The sequence below is a fragment of the Lygodium microphyllum genome, chromosome 12 (assembly GCF_053477565.2).
Source record: "Lygodium microphyllum isolate KBCC chromosome 12, Lygodium_microphyllum_v1.1.10, whole genome shotgun sequence".
Classification (NCBI taxonomy): Eukaryota; Viridiplantae; Streptophyta; class Polypodiopsida; order Schizaeales; family Lygodiaceae; genus Lygodium; species Lygodium microphyllum.
This window is the reverse complement of record NC_141146.1, coordinates 46,825,927-46,837,146: the sequence shown is the minus strand read 5'-3', so window position 1 is coordinate 46,837,146 and position 11,220 is coordinate 46,825,927. Positions and strand designations below refer to the sequence as shown.

General features: G+C 41.9%; 1 pseudogene; it reads left to right on the top strand.

The window, feature by feature from the left end:
- Window positions 1–2,112: 2,112 nt before the first annotated feature.
- LOC148027722 (L-gulonolactone oxidase 2-like) lies at window positions 2,113–5,362 on the top strand (annotated as a pseudogene).
- The last annotated feature ends 5,858 nt before the right edge of the window (window positions 5,363–11,220 follow it).

The window sequence follows — 11,220 nt, the reverse complement described above, 5'->3', positions numbered from 1 at the left end:
TCCTTCCTCGTAGAAATGCTGTCAAGTGGACGCCCGGTTATGACCTCGATGGTAGCCTACCTCTCTAGGAGTAGACATCCTACCAAGGATATGATACTACAAAATAATTTGAACATACAACATATTAGAACACACTACATAATGAAGTGAAATAAATTACAAAATTTAATTTAAAAAAAGAAATCAAATAATACTTACAAACTCAGCCTCTGACTCCCTGCCACCCGATCCATAATGTGACGATCCCATGGTTTGCCATTTTGATACGCCGCGCCTCTACATGCTGGCGACTTGCCATTTTCTCTGCTGCTCTCTTCTTGGCCTCTTTCCACTCCCTACGGTGGCAATTGGGTGGTTGGCCATATCCAGGGCACCTCTGCTCTTGTCTCCGCAGTGACTCCTTGGCACGTGTCATAAGGTGAGACCTCTTGTTATGAAGCGCGTCTCTTACCTTTGACCGTCCCTAATCATCTGAGAATCGTGAATTCTCAGGATTAGGGTATCTTCTATGTACTGCTCGCAGCACCTCTTGCCAGAAACCATTTTTTTGGTGCTTGAAGGGAATCATGCAATCTTTGTATGTGGCATGCACGACACTCCTCAAGTAGGCTATCACTTCCCTCCCCTCAGAGTCATGCAAGATACCACCAATATCAGTGACAGAGTAGTACATTTGTGGAGGCTCACTTCTCTCATTTTCCGGTGAGGGTGATCGAGAGCCACCTCCTAGGCAACCCCCACAAAGCCCTCGACCTCCTCATCCTCCCGCACGACTCTCCCTCCTCCCTCAACGGGCACTACCCTCTACCTCACTCGATACACGTGCTTCTGCAGATGCACGTGCTTCGGCTGATCCATGTATGGCAGTGCTAGGCAAAGATGTAATAGGTGTCCTAGACATCACACTGAAAACCTCCTCTGTAGTGGGAGGGCGACCAAGATAATTGGTCATCTCCCCCATGAATTGCTCCTTGTTTAGATCAGTGCTGGAGGATCCAGGATTCTACATCTACACAAGAAAAATCATATTACCCTATGCAGATAAAACATATTACATCCTGCGTCTATATTTGCGTCTCTGTGTGCGTCTGTCAGCGAGTCTATTTTCGCGTCTATACCTGCGTCTACACTGCCATCTAGAAGCGCTAACAGACGCGCACAGTCGGACCATTTCTTTTCAAACTTGGTTAAAAAACGTGTAAAAAAACCTCCACAGATGACAGATTATAGCATGTAAAGAGAGAGAAGAGAGAGACAAACAGATAGAGAAAGCAAACAAGATTGAGAGAGAGAAGAAGAGCTCACCTTCTTTGCTTGTTCCAACAGGTGGCGGCTAGGTTGCAAGCTCCTTGTCCTCCTTCTCCCTTCCCTTGGTAAGTTGCTTGAATCTTCTTCTCTTCCTTGCTGTTTAGCTCTTGTTCTTTACTCTTTGGCTCTTCTTTCCTCCTGTCCTCTTTTTACTCTTATTTCCTTGCCTCATTGTCTTCATGAAGTGATAGATAGACATGAGTAGTAATGTTGAGCTCGAACTGTAGAAAATGAGCAAAAAACGCAAGAAAGCACAGGTTTGAAAAGAAAGCCACAAATTTTTTTAATATCTGCATGGTGCGTCTGTAAGCGTGTGTAATTGCACGTGTATATGCACAGATAATACCTATTACATGCGCTTACAGACGCACAAGAACAATTAAACTGATTAGATGCTAGCTTTTGGTTGTTTTTGAATCAACATGACATGACTTTCCTAGTCTTTCAATATCAAAATGTTTGCCTCCATGTTGTAAGTATCAATGCATGCATTTAGGGAATATGACATATATAGATTGTATGTGCATAGTGGTTCAACAAATCAAGCCTCTTTCTTATTTGCAGGCATTATATATTGTAGTTAAACTCTAATAGTTTATATTGTGCAAAAATGTGTCATTGATTTAAGCTAAGATCTTGATCTACATTGCTATTCATACAATTTCATTTATGTGGTGGATAACACATTGGCAAGTCAATTGGCACATATATGGTGACTTACTAGACCATCCCACTTACAATTGCATGCAAGTATCAATAGGTGGATAAAGCACAAATGGTTTTTAGTTGGAGAGAGATAATGCGATGAAGGTGTATACGAAAGAGATAGAGAAAGGCATATTATCCATCAATCAATCAAAGATATGTACATGAAGTGACTTGATATAGTAATTAGAGTATCATCATTTTTAGGATGCTCCATTGACTTCTGTAAGTTCCTATAACCTTGAAGTAGAATATAGCCAACCACACTGTCCATGGAAGGAAAACTTGACCTCATCAAATTAACCAAGTTAATTTACTTATACATTTCATAGATAAGAGATTTGTAGTTGGCTTGTTGGTATTGCAAAATATCCTTACAGTGATCTATTTTAGTCACCAACAAGTGGACACACTTGCTAAAGATGATGAAAAGAGGACATGTGCACATTGGCTACATGTGGTCCACCTTATCTAAAATTATATGTGAGCTATAAGTGCTCCTTGACATGATTGGAATAGCTTGCACATGCACAAGCCAACTGATTTACATCAATCTACTTATGCTATGAATTGGCATGCATGGCTAGGTTAAGTGCACAACAAATGAGACATGTGAGTGTATTGATCAGTTCTCTCTCTCTCTCTCTCTCTCTATATATATATATATATATTACAAATGCACAAGTCAACCTTTGATCTATAAGTTTTAGCCATGGCTAGGTTAAGTGCACAATAGATGCAACATGTGCATATATCAATCACTTCTCTGATAATTATGTCGTATATACATCCAATCATCATGCCCTATCCAATCACATTTGTATAGGGCATGATTGGATGTATATAGGGCATGAAATCACATATATATAATTAGCTTTGAATGATTGGATGTATATTTGTAATACTCAGAAAGAAGTAAAGTTAGTAATGTATATCATGTCCTATACAAGTATATGCCCTATACATGTATATCATGTCGTATATATATATGGATATCATGTCCCATACATGTATATAATGTCCTAGCTTATGATCCAGGTGTAATTATGTCGTATATACATCTAATCATGCCCTATCCAATCATGCCCTATTCAAACAAATACTAGCTGTTAAGAGGTTTGGTCATATTCAGGGACTTTATGAGAAATGAAAAATATGTGCGTTTATTTTCGCATCTATTAGCGCGTTTATAAACGCGGATATATAGATGCGTTCTTTATACTAGCGTGAATAGATGCGCCGATACACACGCTTATAAACGCGCCCGCTTTTTTGCGTGTACAATGCGCGTCTATAGGACCTTTCTCTTATAGTGACATTGATTGAAGCTATTATTTATTCCAACCTAATGCATACTCTTATATCAATCAAACTAGGTGACTCTCAAATTACAATCCATGTTCAAACGTGCTATCACCAATGATTATCAAAGTGATGAAGACCTTGAGGAGATTGCCCTTCCTTTTGGATACGAGCATGAATTTGGTGATATCATATGGCATCCTTCTCAAGGAAAAGCAATCTATAAAATTGACGATCGTGTACCTTTTGATGTAGAAGGTGATGGTATGAATGATTTCATTGCATTCCAACCGACACGCATAGCTTTATTGGAGGATGTAAGAAGTTTAGGTGAGTTGGGCACTAATGTATTTGGAAAATGTGCAAGGAAATAGTTTGCAAATGAAGCTATGATTGGTAAATGGCCACCTAAGATGGACAACATGTTGATGATAGTGAAACATACATACATATATATGTATATATAACATACGTACATACATACATACATACATACATATGTATGTATGTATGTATGTATATATATGATTAAGAACTAGTGCAAAAACAAGTAAGTCGACAATAATTGCATGCAAGTTAACACTTATATTGGTATGGGTTGATGATTTGTAGAACAATCATTCGAAGCAACAAATAATGCACCAGGTAAATGTGTGGTAGCAGGTGTGCAAATAGTGACATTTTTGGCATTTGGCACTGGTTTTAAGAACGATGAGAACACATTTCAAGGGGGCCAGTTGGTGGGGTATCAGAACCGTCTACAAGCATCAGGCTAGTGTTGACAAGAAATTTGAAAAACTCTTTGTTAGAATTTAGGGATATTTTCCTCTTATTTTTGCAAGTTAGTGAATAGTAGATTGGAAGGTCGGGGTTTCGAGAGTAATCACAAAAGTTTTACACAAATTCCCACTATAATTCATGCATTATGAATTACATCATAAACTTTTGGCAAGGAAGGACCGTGTCTACCTAGCTAGGAGTGGTTGTTGGGGGGGGGGGGGGGGGGGGAGGAGGCAGGCCGGCAGCCCCAAACCCCAACCACACCTAGCTAGCTAGGTGGTGCTTCTTGGTCCAAAGCTCATGATGTTGAGCATCGAAGGGAAAGACAAAGGAAAATAATACTTTTCCGTACGAAAATTGTTCAAAAACTCATTGCGAAAAGAACACTTTTCCTATATGTCAAAATTGCTGAATAATTATTATTGATGAAAGTTCAGGGTTTCAATCGTAATCGGAATACTAATTATATAATGATGATGATTATGATTATACTGCGTGAACGAATCGATCAATGGATCAGGATGCGAGGGTGAAGGGGGAATTCTTCCATCAGACGGCGGTGTCCATCGGGCTGTCGCGATTCGCGGAGTTCCTCAGACACGTGAAGGGCGATGGACGCAAGCGATCTGTGCGGGGTGGACCTTTACTACGGCTTCTACATGCGCTTCGTGAAGAAGTCGGCGTCGGCCTTCCTGGGGGAGCAGGAGGACGCTGTGAGCATCGACATAACCTACTATCGTGCGCGGGACGCGGGCACGCCCACCCTGAAGCAGGACGTACTGCAGGAGATCGAGCAGATGGCTGTCATCAAGCATGGCGGGAGGCCGCACTGGGGCAAGAACCGCCCCGTCACCTTCCAAGGAGTGTGGCGCAAGTACGCTAACATGGAGGCCTTCCTGCGCGTCAAGCGGCAGCTCGATCCCGATGGGCTCTTCTCCAGTGCCTGGTCCGACGCCATGCTCGGCCTCGACTCCGCCCCTCTCTCCAGCGACCATGACGGCTCCGCCCTCGAAGGCCTCTGCATCTGCTCCCGCGACTCTCACTGCGCCCCTCTCCAAGGCTACTTCTGTCGCCCCGGAAGGATCTTTTCAGAGGCTCGCGTATGTCGTAGAACTACTGATCCAATTAATATTCATCAGCAGGATAACTATAATGATTTTGAAAACATGCAAAACCTCACGTCTTATTCTACCACAATGAATCCACAAAATGTTCATCGTGGGCCTTGATATCGAGATCCTAATAATCACCCAAGCTTATAATTCATATCGAGTCTGTTAGAAATCAAGTTCACCGTCAGTGTGTCTTCATCTATGACCGACATCTATGATAGCTAGTGTGTACAGCTGTCTACATGTGACTACATTAAATAAGTCGGGTTAGTAGTCAGTCAGTGACCTGACTAGAGTTAGTCAATCTAGTCTACATTTACATTAGGTCACTTTATCTTGTAGTGGGTGTGTGCTTTTCAGTTTAGTGTGTAGACATGAAGGAATGAGCTTGAGAACCTGAAGGCTCATGAATATGGAGTCTTTCCCTTTCTCTCTCTCTCTACTCTTTGAACATGGTATCAGAGCTTCATCCATGAGGCTGTGGGAGAATGGGCATGACAACTTGCAGTGCAAAGGAGATGGAAGTAAGGAATGAGGAAGAAGCTGGACACTTGCAAATGAAGCCATAGTCAAAGGAAGGAATCAGCGTGGACTGCCTTCTGAAAATCGTGGACTGCCTCCTGAAAAACAGCAACCTGTATCTGAAAATCTACGCCTGCTGATCTGAATGGACAACAACCTGTATCTGAAAATCTACGCCTGTTGATCTGAGTAGACAGCAACCTGTCAATCTTCAGTGGGGCACCTGGACAAGGTTCATAGAGCATGTATGCTCACTATTGAAGGTATTTGAAGTGTGCAAGGAGTAAATGCTTGTGTGGGAGCTCTGTTATGAGCTGGAGTGACAGACACAGACCTGTAATCATTTCTGAACTACTGTAAACATGAATGGACAGCATGCATTCAGTCATTATTGACACACAGGAGCCTTGTACTACACTCAGAAGGCATCTTTGGAGCACAAGAATGTGTCAAAGCATGTATACATTGGATCAAATGTCTTGGAGCTGAGATCTCTTGCTCAGAATACTCATATCTGAAAATCAATAACAGGCTGAAAACTGTCATACACAGTCTGACAGAATACTCAGATCTGAAAATGAATGACAGGCTGAAAACTGTCATATACAGTCAATGACAAGTATTGTGCATTACTGAAGCAAGATAGGTCATCTTGGGGGTTCCATCATCTATATGAACTGGCCTATACATGCTGAATGCATGGAGAATTGAAGCAAGCAATGAGCATCATTGGAAACTGAATTTTGAAGCTAAAATAAATGCAGTTACACTGTCCTGGTTAATTACAAACAGCTCATGAGGTTTATGCCATTGATCAATGAAGACAGGTTATCTATGCCTACTCAGATGCTCATGTATTGAACTTGCCACTACAAAGTAAATGTATGACATGGTCAAAAGACATTTTGGAGCTGCTTGGAGCTTGGTATGCTGAATTCTGGTTGACTGCAACCTGAAACTCAATTTGTTGACACACTCAGTTTTGGACTTGAAATTGTTGCTCGTTACTCACAGTTTACAGTTTTCAGACTGCATGTATTTACCTTGGCAGTGAGGTTACAGAAGCTTAAGCTGAAGCAAACACATAACTTATATTGACAGTTATATCTACAATTGAGACCACTTGTTTGAGGGTTGTTTTGGGGTGTCAGTGGGATGAAATACCCTGGTTTTTTTCTGCAATTTAGTGCAGAAAACTGTCATAAACTGTTACGGACTGAACTTAGTCAGTCATACTTATTGGACTGCAGGGAGTCAGGCACTTGATAGATAGTCTATTGCATCATGGCTAATGCACATGGGACTGACAATATCACTCAGATAGTTGGAGAGAAGTTGGATAATAAGAACTTTACATTATGAAAATTCAGAATGAAAAACTTTCTGGTTGGCAGAGGTTATTGGGATTTATGTACAGGAGATGAAGTTACTCCTGAGTTGCCTGCACACAATCCAACAATTGAACAGAAAAGAGCCTACAGGCTATGGAATGAAAGAGCATGCAAGGTGCTGCATTGGTTTTCCTTATGTATATCTGATGCTATGGTAATTCAAATCACTGGATGTGAGACTCCGAAGGATGCTTGGGACATACTGATGAAAAATTATGGAACCATGACACATGCAAGAAAGATCCAGTTGAAACAGCAGTTCAACAACATGTCTAGAAATGGCAAGAGCATCCAGACGTATACCACGGAGATTAAGACCATAGCTGATCAACTTGCTACTATTGGCTCAAGTGTATTAGAAGATGATATGATTGCTGTTGCTTTGAATGGCTTAGGCAAAGAGTACAAAGCTTTTGACACTTCCATTTCTGTCAGAGAAGAGCCCTCTAGCTAGGAAGAGCTAGTTGCTTTGTTGCTGCATGAGGAAGTCAAACTTGGTTTGAATACAGGTTCTAGTGCATCTCAGAGTAGAGACACTGTGTTGTACTCTAGCCAGCGTCGCAGAGGATCTAGAGGTCGTGGTTCATTTCGAGGTCGTGGTGACACTCGTAATACTTATGGACAGCAGCAGCAGCAGAGTAATTGGCATGGTGCAAATAAATAAGGCCAGCGTGGATCTGGTGGGTTTAGAGGCAGGGGGAGATCACCCCGAGGTAGAGGTGGTGGTTCTGGTTCATGGCAGTCATCTGATCAGTCCAACAGGGACAAGGACTGCCATTATTGTGGCCGGTATGGGCATATTGCAAAGGATTGTTACAAGAAGCAAGGAGATATGAAGGCAAAGGGCAGACAGTATGGGCACTATGCATCTTCTAGTGGTGCTCATGATGAGTCAGTTGATAGAATCTTTGCCATGCAGCATGTGTCTAAGACTGCGTCAAGGCAGAACAGAGATGACAGGTGGTATATTGACTCTGGTGCGTCAAACCACATGACCCCGCATGGAGAGTGGTTTGATGAGATGGTTGCAGGTACACATGGTCATGTATGTACTGGGGATGATACCCAACATGACATAATGCATAAAGGGATTGTTCCATTGATGATGCCTGATGGCAAGAAGAAAGGCCTGCATGATGTCTTACATGTACCGACCATAACAAAGAATTTGTTGTGTGGGTCAAACGGCAGAACAGAATCTGCAAGTGAGGTTTAACAAGGATGGATGTTTCATTGAGGTGTATGGAAATGGCTGCAAGCTAATTGCCAAGGGCAGAAGGGATGGCAGGATGTTTACTTTGGAAGCGACCATTCCTGAACTTAAAGCAGCTATGTTTGCTCATGATGAGAGTGCCATCAGAGTTGTAGAGATCTGGCACAAGAGAATCGGACATGTCAATGTACAAAAGCTGAAATCTATGCAGCAGAAAGAAGTAGTACTTGGATTACCTAAATTCAAGTATAATGATTTTGGTCATGTATGCCCTGCATGTTAGTTTGGGAAGCAGGCACGGTTTCCTTTCATGAGACATGTAAAAAACAGCACTAGGCCTTTATAGTTGGTACATTCTAATGTCTGGGGTCCTTCACATAATGCTTCCTTTGGCGGTGCACGATATTATGTCTCATTTATTAATGATTTCAGCAGGTACACTTGGCTTTATATCTTGAAACATAAGGATGATGTGTTTAATGCATTCAAAGACTTCAAGAAACATGCTGAAAATGAATTGGGCTGTTACATATCATGTTTGAGATCAGATGGAGGAGGTGAACATGTCTCAAACTACTTTGACAGGTATCTTGCTAAACATGGGATCAGAAGACAGCTCACATGCAGTTATACACCGCAGCAAAACGGTGTTGCAGAGAGGAAAAACAGGGTTTTGATGGAGTCAGCTAGAGCTATGCTGAATGAAAAATGTCTACGAAATGGTTATTGGGCTGAAGCAGTGGTGACTGCTGTATATGTGCTGAATCGAATCCCTACAATAGGGATTCATGAGGTCACTCCGTATGAACGGCTGTATGGTCATAAACTTGATATTTCACACTTGAAGGTATTTGGTAGCATTGCATATGTGCATATACCGGATGAGAAGAGGAAGAAATTGGATCCTAAGGCAGTGAAAAGTGTGTTTATTGGATATGCACAAGAACGGAAAGCTTATAAGTGTTATGTACCTTCTACGCATGAGACACTCATAAGCAAAGATGTGGTATTTGATGAGTTAGCATCTTGGTATGGGAATCCTGTTGCAGTGCCTATTGATGGCTCACCCAATATGAGTCATGCTGAAAATACTCCTGCAGAGAGTACTTCCATGACTGGTCAGACAGGTGATGTATCATCTACAGTGAGTCCTTGGACAGGACGATTACAGAGTCGCACTATTGCTTCCACTAACACGGATATGTCAGTGAGGGGGAGAACAAATAAGGGAAAAGAAAAGGTTTTTGAAGATGTAACAGGTCCACTCACTGCAGGTTATGATTCATCTAGCAGTGACAGCTTAGATAGTGAATTGGGGATTGTGTTTGTTATGACGCCAGGTGCTAGACCGAGCCGTTATGTGCCGCCTCATGAGAGGCAAGCTCACAGTGAGCCACAACTCAGGAGATCAGAGAGGGTCAGACGACCTGTTGACAGGTATACTTACACTAGATATTTAGCCCGTCATTATGCTTATATGACGAAAGTAACATGTTTTAGAGAACCAAGTAAGTTTGATGAGGCAGTTTCAGATGAGAATTGGCGTGCTGCTATGGATGAGGAATATTCAGCTTTGGCTGAAAATTGTACATGGGATTTGGTACAGTTGCCTGAGGGCAAAACACCTATTGGATGCAAGTGGGTGTATAAGGTAAAATGTAAATCAGATGGATCATTGGAAAGATATAAGGCCATGCTGGTTGCAAAAGGGTATGCGCAGCAGTATGGTCTTGATTATGAGGAGACTTTTAGCCCTGTAGCAAAGATGGCTACAGTTAGAACTATGATTGCTTTGGCAGCAGCTAGAGGCTGGAAACTATGGCAGATGGATGTAAAGAATGCATTTCTCAATGGAGAATTACAGGAAGAGGTTTACATGGAACAGCCTGAAGGCTATGTACATCCAGAATTTCCAGGACATGTATGTCGGTTGAAACATGCATTATATGGGTTGAAACAGGCAACCAAAGCATGGAATGCTCGCATCAGCAGTTATTTACAGCAATATGGTTTTCGATTGGGAGATGCTGATCATAGTCTGTTTGCGAAGAAGACAGATAGTGGCTATGTTTTTCTAGTTATCTATGTTGATGACTTAATCATTACAGGAGATGATGAAAATGGGATTGCAGAAATAAAGACAAGTTTACAGGCTGAGTTTAAGGTCAAGGATCTTGGAGAGCTGAAATATTTTTTGGGGATTGAGGTTGTCTCTACACCTCGAGGCATATGGCTGCTACAGAAGCAGTATGCTCATGAGATGTTACAGAAATATGGTATGGCTGATTGCAAGCCTATGGATACGCCTTTGGAGCAGAATGTCAAGCTGCAGATTGATGTTGGGATAGAGATTGAGAATGTTACTATGTATAGATAGGTGGTAGGCAGCTTGATCTATCTCACGATCACTAGACCTGACTTGAGTTATGCTGTGGGGCTGATCAGTCAATTCATGCAGAAGCCTCGCAAACCACACTTGGATGCAGTCAGAAGAATTCTGAGATATGTAAAGTGTACCACAAATCATGGGTTGTTTTATGCATATGGGAAAACCCTTGACTTGATGGGGTACACTGATGCTGACTGGGCTGGTTGCACATATGACAGGAGGTCAACCAGTGGCTATGCATTTGGATTGGGTAGTAGCATGATCAGTTGGCAGAGTAAGAAACAGCCTACAGTTGCATTGTCCAGTACGGAAGCAGATTATCGTGGTGCGGCCTTAGCGGCCTGTGAAGCTAAGTGGTTACAGAAGTTGCTGAATGACTTGGGAGTACACTTGGACAGCAAAGTCAAGCTGTACTGTGACAATTTGAGCAGTGTTATGTTAGCAAGCAATCCTGTTTATCATGCAAGATCAAAACACATTGATGTTCACTACCATTTC